General features: G+C 42.6%; 1 protein-coding gene across 1 annotated transcript in view; it reads right to left on the bottom strand.

The window, feature by feature from the left end:
• LOC115154943 (transmembrane protein 108) overlaps window positions 1-13,505 on the bottom strand; it is a 79,557-nt gene extending 66,052 nt beyond the window's left edge. Inside the window, exon 1 of the mRNA XM_029701667.1 lies at window positions 13,218-13,505. The gene's annotated coding sequence lies outside the window, so the exon portion shown is untranslated. The remainder of the gene's footprint in view (window positions 1-13,217) is intronic.
• Window positions 13,506-15,578: the final 2,073 nt, after the last annotated feature.

Consider the following 15,578-nt stretch of genomic DNA (forward strand, 5'->3'; position numbering starts at 1 on the left):
GTGAAGGAGGTAGCTAGCATAACAGCATGGTTAGTGTAGTGGACGGGAGGATCAGCGGCTCGGGAACAACATGAGTGATCACACACACAGTCAGCACTGTTTAATAACATGGAACGGTCCAGAGCTAGGCTGGAGGCGAAGCTTGGTTGAAGAACTGGAGCGCTTTGTGTAAAATGTATTATTCCCCATCTTTAGCTTATAATGAAGCGACAACATTACCTGTTTAGTGATAGGTGATAATTTGCTTGTTGTTCTACTTGGAAGGCCGAGGGAATATTTGAACAAATGGCGATTGTGTCCCATCAGCGCAAGTTCAGCTGTACACTTACTTCATAATATTCACAATGTTAATAAAACACCTTACATTGAGTGAAGAATAGGTGAATTTCCTCTAATACACCTTCTGTTGGTGAATGATGGGCCCCAACAATGTGTGCACTAGAATGTGTCCTGAGCCGTGATGGATCTTGGTTGAGTAGGGTACGGGGGCAAAACACACCCAGCGAGAGACCGTGCCAGACAGAATTAATGTCAATGACAATCCTGGGCCCTGCTTATGGCTTTGGTAGTTAAATGTCAAACGCTTGGCACAGGGATGAGTTTGCAGCTGCAGCACACACACACAAAGAGAAACTCGCAAGTCTCGCTCTCTTTTTTTCTTTATTACTCTCTCATGCGAGGTGTTGTGCTGCGGACAATGAGGTGGGGTGATCAGCAGGATCTATTATTAGCGAAAGAGTGAAAAACGGAGTGAGTGGGGTAGGGGATGTTGGAGGAATGGAGCCAAGCCTCCTCAATATTATTTTAAGAGTTGCTGTGGTGACAGTTTCCCTAGGAGATGACTGCAGCACTGCGGACCATAGAGCAGTGTGTGTGTTTGCGTGTGGAAAGATGGAAAGAGAAGAAGAGGGAGATAATACCTAATACCATTAGTTTAAAAGTACCATCACCACCTCCCATCTCACACACGCAATTGCATGCTGACAGAAGTATACTGTACACACTCAGCCTATACCACACATACAGTGCCTTCGGAAAGTATTCAGATCCCTTGACTTTTCCCACTTTGTTAGGTTACAGACTTATTCTAAAATTGATGAGGGGGGGAAAAAAATGATCTACACACAATACCCCATAATAACAAAGCAAAAACAGGTTTAGACATTTCTGCTAATTTATATATTTTTTAAAATGTGTATGTATATATATCACATTTACATAAGTATCCAGACCCTTGACTTAGTACTTTGTTGAAGCACCTTTGCCAGCAAGTATTCTTTGATATGACGCTAGAAGCTTGGCAAACCTGTATTTAGGGAGTTTTCCCATTATTCACTGCAGATCCTCTCAAGCTCTGTCAGGTTGGATGGGGAGCGTTGCTGCACAGCTATTTTAAGGTCTCTCAGGAGATGTTCGATCGGGTTCAAGTCCAGGCTCTGGCTGGGCCACTCAAGGACATTCAGATACTCCTGCGTTGTTTTGGCTGTGTGCTTAGGGTCGTTGTCCTGTTGGAAGGCGAACCTTTGACCCAGTCTGAGGTCCTGAGCGCTCTGGAGCAGGTTTTCATCAAGGATCTCTCTGTACTTTGCTCCATTCATCTTTGCCTCGATCCTGACTAGTCTTCCAATCCCTGCCGCTGAAATACATGCCCACAGCATGATGCTGCCGCCACCATGCTTCACCGTAGGAATGGTGCCAGGTTTGCTCCAGATGTGACGCTTGCCAAAGAGTTCAATCTTGGTTTCATCAGACCAGGTCTGAGAGTCTTTAGGTGCCTTTTGGCAAACTCCAAGTGGGCTGTCATATGCCTTTTGCAGAGCAGTGGCTTCCGTCTGGCCACTCCACCATAAAGGCTTGATTGGTGGAGTGCTGCAGAGATTGTTGTCCTTCTGGAACATTTTCCCATCTCCATAGAGGAACTCTGAAGCTCTGTCAGAGTGACCATCGGGTTCTTGGTCACCTCCCTGGCCAAGGCCCTTCTCCTCCGATTGCTCAGTTTGGCTGGGCGGCCAGCTCTAGGAAGAGTCTTGGTGGTTCTAAACTTCTTCCACTTAAGAATGATGGAGGCCACTATGTTCTTGGGGACTTTCAATGCTGCAGAAATATTTTGGTACCCTTCCCCAGACCTGTGCCTCAACACATTCCTGTCTCGGAGCTCTACGGACAATTCCTTCGACCTCCCCGCTTGGTTTTTGCCATGACATGCACTGTCAACTGTGGGACCTTATATAGACAGGTGTGTGCTTTTCCAAATCATGTCCAATCTGAATACTAACGTAAATGAGGTATCTGTTTTTTATTTTTAATAAATGTGCAAAAAAAAATAGTTTTTACTTTGCTATTATGGGGCATCGTGTGTAGATTGCTGAAGATTTTCACACAGGGGAATTTGGTGTTGCATAACTTTGTTAAATAAAATAAGTATACATTTTTTGGGTTATTTGTAAACTCTGTTTCCTTTTATCTAATATTAGGTTTTGGTTGAAGATCTGATAACATTTAGTATTACAAATTTGCAAAAATAGAGAAAATCAGAAAGGGGCATATTCTTTTTCACAGCACTGTAAAACAGACAAAGTGGTTGCAGTACAGACTCCGAGCTAACAACAAACGTTCCCCCAACTTTAGCGAACGTTCCCTTAAGAGTCTCATTAGGTAATTACCTAACATTTTCATAGGAATGTTCCAGTGACGTGGAAATATAGCATTCTCTTAATGTCAAACAGAACTTACCCAGAAGGTGGTTACCATGTTCTCAGAATATTCAATATTAATGTTCTAGACACGTTCCGGGTAGGTCCGCAAGGACGTTTTAGGATGCCGCCTGATGATCCCAAATAAACATTAAAAAAACAAAAGAAAAACATGTTCTGTGTATGTTTGTTGTGATGATGGAATATTCTCCTAACCCTCAGAAAACTGGACAAATGAATGTTCTTACGACATCTCATTAAATGTATCTAGAACATTAATATTGAATATTCTGAGAACATGTTAACCACATTCTGGGTATGTTCTGTCTGAGGCATGTCTGATTTATACTGCAATGAACTGCAGTGATTTTACTGCCACAGTAAAACAGCCCAGCTAACAATTCTAGCGAGAGAGAATGTTTTTGCAATGTTCCCCTGATGTTTGTGTATCCAGTTTTCCATTAGTTATGGGAACATTCTATGTATGTTAGCAAAATCCTCCTATTTAGCATGTTCTGTTGTTAGAGTTAGGAGAGCATTCCCTTAATGTTGATGATTTATTCTCTGTGAGTATAGTACATTTTTATTTTACCTTTATTTAACTAGGAACAGTGGGTTCCTGCCTTGTTCAGGGGCAGAACGACAGATTTGTACCTTGTCAGCTCTGGGATTCGAACTTGCAACCTTTCGGTTACTAGTCCAACGCTCTAACCACTAGTCTACCCTGCCACCCCATTTACAGTGCCTTCGGAAAGTATTCAGTGCCATTGACTTTTTCCACATTTTGTTACGCTACAGTCTTCACATCCCAAACCATCACACTACCACCACCATGCTTGACCGTTGGTATGAGGTTTTTACTGTGGAATGCAGTGTTTGGTTTTCACCAAACATAATGGGACCCATCTCGTACAAAAAGTTGACTCAAGTTTGCCAAAAAGCTCCTGGAAGCACCTGGATGATCATCAAGACTCTTGTAAGAATGTTCTATGGACAGATGAGTAAAAAGTATACTGTACTACATGGGTCCCATTATGCCTGTTGATAACCAAACACTGCATTTCACAGTAACAACCTCATACCAACATTCAAGTGATGGTTTGGGGATGATTTGCTGCCTCAGGACCTGCACGACTGCCTTAATAGAAGGAACCATGAATTCTGCTCTGTATCAGAGAATTCTACAGGACAATGTCAGACCATCTGTTTGTGAGGTGATGCTGAAGCGCAGCTGTGTCATGCAGGAAGACAATGATCTAAAGCACACAATTAAGTCTACATGAAAATGGCTAAAAAAACAACAAATTTGAAGTTTTGGAATGGCCTAATCAAAGTCCAAACCTGATCCCAATTGAGATGTTGTGGCAGGACTTGAAACGAGCAGTCCATGCTTGAAAACCCACAAATGTCGCTGAGTTATAGCAGTGCTGCATGCAAGAGTGGACCAAAATTCCTCCACAACGATGTGAGAGACTGATCAAGAACTACAGGAAGCATTTGGTTGGAGTCATTGCAGCTAAAGGAGGCACAACCAGTTATTTAGTGTAAGGGGGCAATGACTTTTTCACACAGGGGCATTGGGTGTTGCATAACTTTATGAAATAAATGAAATAAGTATGTAATTATTGTGTTATTTATTCACTCAGGTTCCCTTTATCTAGTATTAGGTTGGTTGAAGATCTGATAACATTCTGAATATAAAAATATGCAAAAGCAGAGAACATTTGAAAGGGGGCAAATACTTTTTCACAGCACCTTCAGATGAACCTGAAACATCAAGTCATCTCTTCTCCCTCTGGCTCAAGGAGACGGCTAAAGAAGAGGGACTGTCCAGCAGGCAGGCAGCAGCTACTGTAGGGCAATTTCATTTGGCTCAGGGCTGTCATCCAGAACAGAGTCTATCTACCCTAGAATTTGAACACTTAGCTAGGCAATCTGGGAGAGAACACAGAACGGGTTTACAGTTTACTAAGCAGCCATTTCTCAGTAGACAGAGCCAATGGCTGCCCAGTTCTTCTCTGCCAAACGTTCTACCAATGAATTACGGTGTAATTTGTGTTACTGGGAGTAGCTGTGTTTGTCTGACTGGGAGTTTGTTTGGTGTGTTACTGTGTTTATTATCTACCTGCCCCTCCTGTGTTGTTTCAAAGCTGTGTCCACTTGTGTCTTCCCAAAATCCCTTGAATCCACTGTCTCCATGGTGATACGGCTTGTACGGACGCATAGTGAGGCTTTATTCATTATTGTCAGCAGCTCTGTATATGGAAATTAATTTGTGGGGCTGATGCCTCTCTCCATCTTATTCAATATTAATGCCGCCTCAGATTACCAGACAGCTCTACTCCGACCCCCAGGGAGCTGGGATTTCTTTCAAGCAGAGAGGAGAGAGAGAACCATATAAAGTACTTTAATTGACAAAGACAAGCGCCAAAAGTCTCCTATTTGAACAGACATACTTGCAGAGGTGGCTAATTCAGTGATTAAAGTGAAATGTCAGTTACAGTCATACAACGAGAGGAAAAACATGACAACAGTTAATAATTCTTACTATTTAAACAGAAGACACTGGGTTTTATAAACAGCCTTCTTCTAAAACCAGCCTTCTGAAGACCATCTCTCTCATCCTTTTGCGATTGGTCTCTACTGAAGAGCTTTTTGGCTCAGGACATATAGGCTATACCTGCGAGCACTGTAAAATCTCAGTGCTTTCATTCTCTGCTATCTTCTCATTTACCTCAAGTGACCCTGGCAAAGGATTTGTCCTCCTAGCCAAACATATACAGTGCCTTCGGATATGATTCAGACCCCTTGACCTTTTCCACATTTTGTTAGGTTATAGCTTTATTCAAATTGATTAAATTGTTTTTTCCCCTTATCAATCTACACACAATACCCCATAATGACAAAGCAAAAACAGGTTTTTTGAAATTCTTGCTAATTTATATTTTTTTTTTTACAGAAACATCACATTTACATAAGTATTCAGGCCCTTTACTCAGTACTTTGTTGAAGCACCTTTGGCAGCGATTACAGCCTTGAGTCTTACAGCCTAGAGTTTTCTTCGGTATGATGCTACAAGCTTGGCACACCTGTATTTGGGGAGTTTCTCCCATTCTTCTCTGCAGATCCTCTCAAGCTTTGTCAGGTTGGATGGGGAGTGTTGCTGCACAGCTATTTTCAGATCTCGCCAGAGATGATGTTCCAATTAAGAATGCTGGAGGCCATTGTGTTCTTGGGGACCTTCAATGCTGCAGAAATGTTTTGGTACCCTTCCCCAGATCTGTGCCTCAACACAATCCAGTCTCGGAGCTCTACAGACAATTCCTTCGACTTCATGGCTATGTTTTTGCTCTGACATGCACTGTCAACTGTGGGACCTTATATGGACAGGTGTGTGCCTTTACAAATCATGTTCAATCAATTTAATTTACCACAGGTGGACTCCAAACAAGTTGTAGAAACATCTCAAGGATGATCAATGGAAACAGGATGCACCCGAGCTCAATTTCGAGTCACATAGCAAAGGGTCTGAATACTTTTTTTTGTAATACATTTGGCCAACATTTCAAAAAACCTGTTTTCGCTTTGTCATTATGGGGTATTGTGTGTAGATTACTGAGATTAGATTTATTTCATCAATTTTAGAATAAGGCTGTAACGTAATAAAATGTGGAAATAGTCAAGGGGCCTGAACACTTTCTGAATGTCATGTTCTCAGAATATACTATATTAAATGTTCTAGACACGTTTCATGAGGAGATTGTAAGAACATTTCTGTGCATCAGTTGTCAGTACGTTGCCTGAGGCTCCCCCCGCTAGAGATCTTCATAGGTCCAAAAAGTTTCCGAAACGGACCTGGGGCTTTCCCTCCCAGACCCGATATGCAATCTTTAAATATAGGAGAACTGTTCCGAACAGACCTGAGGACAACTAGACCCATTCTGTATAGACCTGGTCAGGTCCGAGTGAGGGAAGCAGCAGAAAAGTTAAGCTACTTTATTAACCCGAGCTGATACAGCACGAGAGGGAGAAAGAGATGCCACTCTAGCAGGCGGGGGAGGGGCTGTACTGTGAGCTAGTGACACAGGGAGCAGGAATGATGGAGGGAGAGACAGCAACCAACCACGCCGACTCACGCCATCGTAGACTAATAGCTGCCATAGCTAGGTTATTTATCATCAAATATGAATACGTAGTACCTGCCTTGACTACGTCAAACCGGGAGAAGCTAGTTAAGCTAACATTAGCTAGCTTGGCTAATTGAGGCTGCAGTGCATGAACTTTCTCATCCTACAGTTACAAATAGCAACAACTCCATTCAGAACATTAAGTAGCAGCCTACCTGTTGGCTCTTGGTCGTTGTAGCCTATCCTTCTTTAACTTTTAATTCCGTAATTTGAATTCCATCTTCCATTGATTAGATACAGTATCTCTTAACTTTATGACTGTAACCTATTGCCACTTTGATGATTTATGATTGGCCAACAACAAGCTACACACCATTCTTGTGAAACGCATGAGCAGCAGCATAAATGACAACATTTCTTTCTCTCTCTACTGAAGCAGTCAGGCTCGTATCTGTATATTGGCCCTTCCGGAGAAGTCAGTTAAAATAACAATACCCCAGACCAGATCAGACCCAGACCCGTGACATTATTTAGAATACTGCATCCGAACCCACTCGGGTCCCGGATCGGATCTTGGGTATTCGTGTACAGGTGGATCAGTGAAGAACAATAGTTTAGACATACACATGGCAATTGTCATTATCTCAAAGGGTGTGTCCTCTCAAAACCAGTCTCATGGACTAATGCGCTCTTCACAAGGCATCAGGAGTGGCACACAGCACACACAACAAACATTAGGCTCAGTTAAACACCTCTGTAAAGACATACAGCATGAGGCAACCAAAAATGACATATACCAGAGACCATCTTATCAGATCTGACCCAGACCCGTGACATTATTTAGAATTCTGGATCTGGACCCACTCTTGGGTACTCGGGTACAGATGGGACAAGACTAACTACCATTTGGATATTACGAAATTGGGGAGAAAAAGGGTTAAAAAGTACAAAAACACACAGCGTTTTCAACTTACATATTTGATGCACTTATAACATACATGATTACATTATGGTTGTGCAATGGGTAGCCATTTGATAAGCTATTTAGCAGCCTTGTTTAGAGGTCTTATGGCTTGGGGGTAGAAGCTATTCAGGGTCCTGTTTGTTCCATACTTGGTGCATTGGTACCACTTGCTGTGAGGTAGCAGAGAGAACTGTCAGTGGCTTAGGTGGCTGGAGTCTTTGACAATTTTTGGGCTTCCTTTGACACTGCCTGGCATAGAGCTCCTGGATGGCAGGAAGCTCGACCCCAGTGACGTACTGAGCCGTACGCACTACCCTCTGTAGTGCCTTGCGGTCGGATGCAAAGCAGTTGCCTTACCAAGCGGTGATGCACCCAGTCAAGATGCTGCAGCTGTATAACTTTTTGAGGATCTGATGGCCCATGGCAAATCTTTTCAGCCTCCTGAGGGGGAAGAGGTGTGTGGGTGTGTGTGGACCATCTTAATTCCTTGGTCATGTGGACACTGAGGAAGCTCTCTACCCGCTCCACTACAGCCCTGTCAATTGGAATGGGGGCATGCTCGGTCCTCCGTTTCCTGTAGTCGACGATCAGCTCCTTTGTCTTACTGACGTTAAGGGGGAGGTTGTTGTCCTGGCCGACCTCCTCCCTATATGCTGTCTCGTCGTCAGTGATCAGGCCTACCACCATCGTGTTGTCGGCAAACTTAAGGTGTTGGAGTCGTGCACGGCCACACACTTGTGGGTGAACAGGGAGTACAACAGGGGACTAAGCACAGGCCCCTGTGTTGAGGGTCAGCGTGGTGAATGTTGTGCTGGTAACTTTAGTCTCAAATAAATAATGAAACATGTTCAATTTGGTTTAAATAATGCAAAAACACAGTGTTGTAGAAGAAAGTAAAAGTGCAATATGTGCCATGTAAAAAAGCTAACGTTTAAGTTCCTTGCTCAGAACATGAGAACATATGAAAGCTGGCTGTTCAATATTCCCAGTTCTTCAATATTCCCAGTTAAGATGTTTTAGGTTGTAGTTATTATAGGAATTATGACGCATCGACTATCTCTCTATACCATTTGTATATTTCATATACCTTTGACTATTGGATGTTGTTATAGGCACTTTAGTATTGCCAGCCTAATCTCAGGAGTTGATAGGCTTGAAGTCATAAACAGTGCTGTGCATCAAGTATTGCCAAGAGCTGCTGGCAAACGCACTAGTGTGCGGTTTGAATGAATGCTTACGAGCCTGCTGCTGCCTACCACCACTCAGTCAGACTGCTCTATCAAATATCAAATCATAGACTTATTCATAATAAACACAGAAATACGAGCCTTTGGTCATTAATATGGTCAAATCCGGAAACTATCATTTCGAAAACAAAACCTTTATTCTTTCAGTGAAATACAGAACCGTTCCGTATTTTATCTAACGGGTGGCATCCCTAAGTCTAAATATTCCTGTTACATTGCACAACCTTCAATGTTATGTCATAATTACGTAAAATTCTGGCAAATTAGTTTGCAACGAGCCAGGCGGCACAAACTGCATATACCCTGACTCTGCGTACAATGAACGCAAGAGAAGTGACACAATTTCCCTAGTTTAATATTGCATGCTAACATGAATTTCTTTTAACCTCTAGAGGATAAATCCTGTTAACGGGATTGGTTGGACAACAACCAGTGAGATAGCACTGCGCGAAATTCAAAAAAAGAATCATCTCAAAATTAAAATTCAAGTATTATACGGCATTTTAAAGATACTCTACTAGTTAATCCAATCACATTGTCCGATTTCAAAAAGGCTTTATGGTGAAAGCAAAACATTAGATTATTTTAGCATAGCACATTAGCAAAAAAAAAAAGCAATTTTCCAAGCACGGATAGCCGTCACAAAACCAGAAATACAGCTAAAATTAAGCACTAACCTTTGACAATCTTCATCAGATGACACTCCTAGGACATCATGTTAGACAATACATGCATTTTTTTGTTCGATCATGTTTATATTTATATCCAAAAACCCAATTTTTACATTGGCGAGTGACATTCAGAAAATGTTTTCTCCCCACAACCCCTGGTGAATAGACACATACATTTACAGAAGAACTCATAAACGTTGACAAAATTTATAACAATTATTTAAAGAATTAGAGATAATCTACTCCTTTAGGCAACCACTTTGTCAGATTTCAAAATAACTTTACGGAAAAAGTACATTGTTCAATATTCTGAGTACAGAACTTAGCCTACAACCACGACGTCGACCAATCTCTAAAAATATGTTCGAAATATTTACTTACCTTTGCTGATCTTCGGCGGAATGCACTCGGATGGGCACCCACTTCCACAAGAAATGTTCATTTGTTCTGCAAAGTCCATAATTTATGGACAAATACGTCCGTTTTGTTGACCCATCCAGAACACTTTACAATGCCATGTGGCGTGGACGCAAATCCATAGACGAAATGTTCAAAGTTCCATTACCGTTTGTAGAAACACGTCAAACGATGTTTACAATCAATCCTTTAAGGTATTTTTAACGTAAAATTGCAATAATTTTACAACCGGGCAATAGGTATTCATCCCAGAAGAAAAATAAAATACAACGAAGTCACGTGCACGCGCGTCATAAGACACCTGTCCTCAGACTGGCCAGTGATTGACTGAGCCATAATTTTCTGCCCGGTGACAGATGAAAGCAGTTCCTAAAGATTGTTGACAGCCAATGGAAGAGTTAGGAGGTGCAACGTAAATCCTATGTCACTGTAGTTTTTCAAGGGATTCAAAAGTAAAACTACATTTCTAATTTCCCCCACTTCCTGATTCAATTTTTCTCAGGTGTTTTGCCTGCCATATGAGTTCTGTTATACTCACAGACACCATTCAAACACACCATTCAGAGTGTTTTCTATCCAAATCTACAATTATATGCATATTCTATTTTCTGGGCCAGAGTAGTAACCTGTTTAAATTGGGTACGTTTTTCATCCGGCCGTGAAAATACTGCCCCCTAGCCCCAACAGGTTATTAACTAAATATGCAGGTTAAAAAAATATACTTCTGTGTATTGATTTTAAGAAAGGCATTGATGTTTATGGTTAGGTACATTTGTGCAACGATTGTGCTTTTTTCGCAAATGCGCTTTTGTCAAATCATCCCCCGTTTGGCGAAGTAGGCTGTCTTTGTTAGGTAGAAATAGTCTTCACACAGTTAGCAACGAGCCAGGCGGCCCAAACTGCTGCATATACCCTGACTCTGTTGCACAGAACACAAGAGAAGTGACACAATTTCCCTAGTTAAAATAAATTCATGTTAGCAGGCAATATTAACTAAATATGCAGGTTTAAAAATATATGCTTGTGTATTGATTTTAAGAAAGGCGCTTTTTTCGCAAATGCGCTTGTTAAATCACCCATTTGGCGAAGTAGACTGTGATTCAATGATACATTAACAGGCACCGCATTGATTATATGCAACGCTGGACAAGCTAGATAAACTAGCAATATCATCAACCATGTGTAGTTAACTAGTGATTATGTTAAGATTGATTGTTTTTTACACGATAAGTTTAATGCTAGCTAGCACCTTACCTTGGCTCCTTGCTGCACTCGCATAACAGGTAGTCAGCCTGCCACGCAGTCTCCTCATGGAGCGCAATGTAATCGGCAATGATCGGTGTCCAAAAATGCCGATCACCGATTGTTATGAAAACTTGATTTAGTGGATTTAGTACTGTAGATACGTGGAAGTGGTGTAGGGGCCTGAGGGCACACAGTGTGTTGTGAAATCTGTGAATGTATTGTAATGTTTTAAAATTGTATAAACTGCCTTAATTTTGCTGGACCCCAGGAAGAGTAGCTGCTGCTTTGGCAGCAGCTAATGGGGATCCATAATAAATACAAATACCCACCCACCCCACACATGCATAGACGCCATACACACACACTTTCACACTCACCACATACGCTTCTGCTACTCTCTATTATCTATCCTGTTGCCTAGTCACTTTTCCCCTACCTATATGTACAGTACATAGCTACTTCAATTACCTCGTACCCCTGCACATCGACTCAGTACTGATACTCCCTATATATAGCCATGTTCTTTGTACTTGTTATTCACTGTGTATTTATTCCTCGTGTTACTATTTCTATTTTTTTATATCTTATCTTTAACTGCGCATTGTTGGAAAGGGACCTGTAAGTAAGAATTTCACTGTTAGTCTACACCTGTTGTCTATGAAACGTGACAAATACATTTTTTTTCCCAGATGTGTGGCAAACTCATTATTGGTGACAATCTATGCTAGATTCTAAAGAGACTGCCATCATGCGTGTTATTTTGTTTACTTGGTCCCATGGATGTGAACGGTCTCCACGCCTCTCATTCTTAGCGTTTCCTATGTTTCACTAACCAGTCTCTGAGCTTTACATACATCATGTCAATAGACCCCAAGGAAGCTGTCAGCTACAGATGTCAATGCCCCTTATTGACCCTGCCCCTCCCCACCATTGTACACACAGCAGTGGATGATTGTCCCCAGAACAAAGAGAGTGGGGAGTGGGGTTATGTGGAGAACTGAAGACCAACATTCCAATCACAATGCTAAGGGTGTCCAGCAGGTTCATTTAGGCCTGCAACACTTACTCAACCTGGTCTCAGAGCATTTCGTGTTATTCTGTATGTTCAACACTACCTCAATGTAGCTGAGGAAACAAAGCTTCCAGTTGAAAAGAAGGTCTTCAGTGTGAGGGAGAAGGTGACGGTCGCACTTTTTAATAGAGTGACCCTAATTATGCCCTCTGTTCCTGCGGGTCTCAAGAGAGAAAAAATATATACTTTAATGGACGTAAAACTTCGCTGTCTCTTTGGTTGGTTTCCCGACCCATCTTTGTTCAGTTTCACATACACAATAGTTCTCATCAATAACACATTCTATAACCAGTCAACTACAACAATGGATGTATTGTGACATGGAAATCGCGGTCATGTGGTAAAACAGTCTCTGTTTGATGAAGTGTTCATTGTTAGCGGTTAATATGTTTCAGGGTTCAGTAAACATGACCTAGGTTGTCGACACTGTTGTTTTAAACCGTGTCTCATGTTATTCCCCGGTCTCTCACGTCAGTGAGCTGTAATCAATAGCTGAGGAATGGGTTATTAATTGATTAGAGTTGCCCTACTGATAACATTATTAATAAAAAAGGGACAGACTCAGGTGAACCTTCAAGGCTCGCAGACAATCGCACACAGCGCGCGCGAAAATAAACTGTACCGTGGTAGTAAAAATGTGACAAACGCCAGAGTAGCTACATCTAAACGCTAGGTTAGTGACCCAGTGATGCATAGGCAATTTTAAATCGGTATCGACTCATGAAAGATGCTACAATATGACTACATAGAGCCTAGGTGCCACACAAATTAGTTTGCTTACCTATTACACAAGGTGCGTAGGTACTTCCGAGTACTCCGCGTATCCCAAAAAGCCGCTGTCTCACCACTCCAGTCACACAAGCCGCACGCACATATTGCCAGTTCCGAACCAGAATGTCACATGAACTCCATGTTCAATCCGACAGTGCTCAACACTGCTGCCCTGGGGAGCCATACAGTTTGTTCAAGCGAAACACAATAGGAGGACGGCGGGGGCGCATCCCCTCAAATCTTGGGACCACTGACAACGGTAGATGGATAACCACACGGTGGAGGCAACAGGCTTGGCTAGCAGTACGAGCATCATATGTGATTAAGCTACCGCGCGGTCCACAATATATTCATGAGAGGCGGGCAGATACTCTGTGCCACCCAAGCACGAAAGGACTTGGGTTTTCGTGGCGGGAGTATGGCGGTGCAACAGCAGGCACATCTTTTTTGTTGTTGTCCTTACTCAGATTAGGGGCTGTTTCATTGTATTCATAGCATTCATTGTTCCGTTAAGAAAAGAAGTGCAGCCTGCCTGGAGGCCAGTGACAGGGGAGCACTAACAATCTTACAAAAGTCACATTGACAAATGAAACAAGACCCTCTAACCACTAGCGGTTCTGAGGGGGTGGGGGGCCAGTGCCCCTGTGACAACAATTTTGGACCCCCTAAATGTGGAGTATGAAATAATTTTTACATAGCATAAATGAGTTATGTTCTTTTTTACATCCGTTATTAGACAGTGGCAACGCGGAACACTACTTTAACCCACACATTTTCTAGAGGGACGGCTTTAGGCGGAACAAAACAGTATCGTACCACATGCAAAACGATATGACAACAATAACGTCTAATATAACTGGCCCCTCTAACAGTACAACTGGCCCCAGCTTGGCCCCCCCAGTTGAAATGGTCTAGACCCGCCACTGCCTCTAACACCTGTATCTTGCCCGCCAGGCACTTCAATCCCGCCCGTGAGACATTATAAAGTGTTTTTTTGTACCCTTTTTTCTCTCCCCAATTTCATGGTATCCAACTGTTAGTTACAGTCCTGTCCCATCGCTGCAACTCCCATACGGACTTGGGAGAGGCGAAGGTCGAGAGCCATGCGTCCTCCAAAACACAACCCAGCCAAGCCGCTGCCCGCTTAACCCGGAAGCCAGCCGCACCAATGTGTTGAAGGAAACACCGTACACCTGGCGACCGTGTCAGCGTGCATGCGCTAGAGCGTGTTGGGACAAGGACATCTCGGCCTGCCAAACCCTCCTAACCAGGACGACGCTGGGCCAATTGTGCGCCGCCTCATTGGGCCTCCCTGTTACGGCCAGCTGTGACACAGCCTGGGATCGAGCCCGGGTCTGTATTGACACCTCAAGCACTGCGATGCAGTGCCGAGGCCCCGCAAAAAATGCGGCTCTTTTGAATTTCAAAATCCCGATGTAGCTGGCCCTCGAAACAAAAGTTTGCCCACCCCTGCTCTAATAGAATAAAATGATTAGGCTCCCCATTAAATACAAATGTTGACAGAAAACATCCAAATTGACTCAATTTAATTACATTATTCTTGATGCTTTATCAACTTTTATGCAGACACCCCACTTTGGAAGGTTTTATCATAGGCCATGCATCTCCCTCTCTCTCTAGCCTACCAATATTTGGATTAAGTTCACTATGAATGGAGGCTTCTCTAATTGTAATGTTTATTGGGAAAGGAGATGGGCAGTACACATTTACACTGCCTCAGGCTCCCATCATCACCAAGTCAACATGGTATTGTTGTGGGAATGTTGTGCTCTCCCCTGGTCTGACTTTTTCATTAGGTTCCTCAGCCCCAGCAGCATCGGTCTTTGAGTATGATCTGGTCAAAAGTAGTGCACTATGTAGGGAATAGGGTGTCATTTGGGACCACCCATGGCCAGTGAGGTTGATGAGGGGGAGAGAGCCCTTATCTGTGCCTCCAGAAACAGACCTGGGACAGGGGAATATAATTGGGCTTCCCATTGTGAAAAAAAAAACAATTCTGATGTTTACAGAAAGGGAGACAGCTGTTGCTAGAGCAGTACAATTGCTTGGATAAGTAGTCTAACACATGTAGTAGGTTCTGATTTAGGGATGTCTAATTTTGCCATTGGTTTTCTTTGTTCTCCATCACAGTAAGTAGACCTCTGCCTTGGGTAACCTTTGTCAGCTCGTTTTGTGTATACACATTGAGATATATTTGGAATCTAGTATGCGTGAGACCAATGTTCTATCATGTTAAAATGAACAATGATAGCTTAGAGAGGCAATGGCAGCAGTAAGGTGGTAAGTGGATGCCATGAGTAACGAGGCTGGTGCCAGCAGTGATTGTGTCCTAATGACAGTGATAACTGAT

Source organism: Salmo trutta, chromosome 2 (assembly GCF_901001165.1).
Source record: "Salmo trutta chromosome 2, fSalTru1.1, whole genome shotgun sequence".
NCBI lineage: Eukaryota > Metazoa > Chordata > Actinopteri > Salmoniformes > Salmonidae > Salmo > Salmo trutta.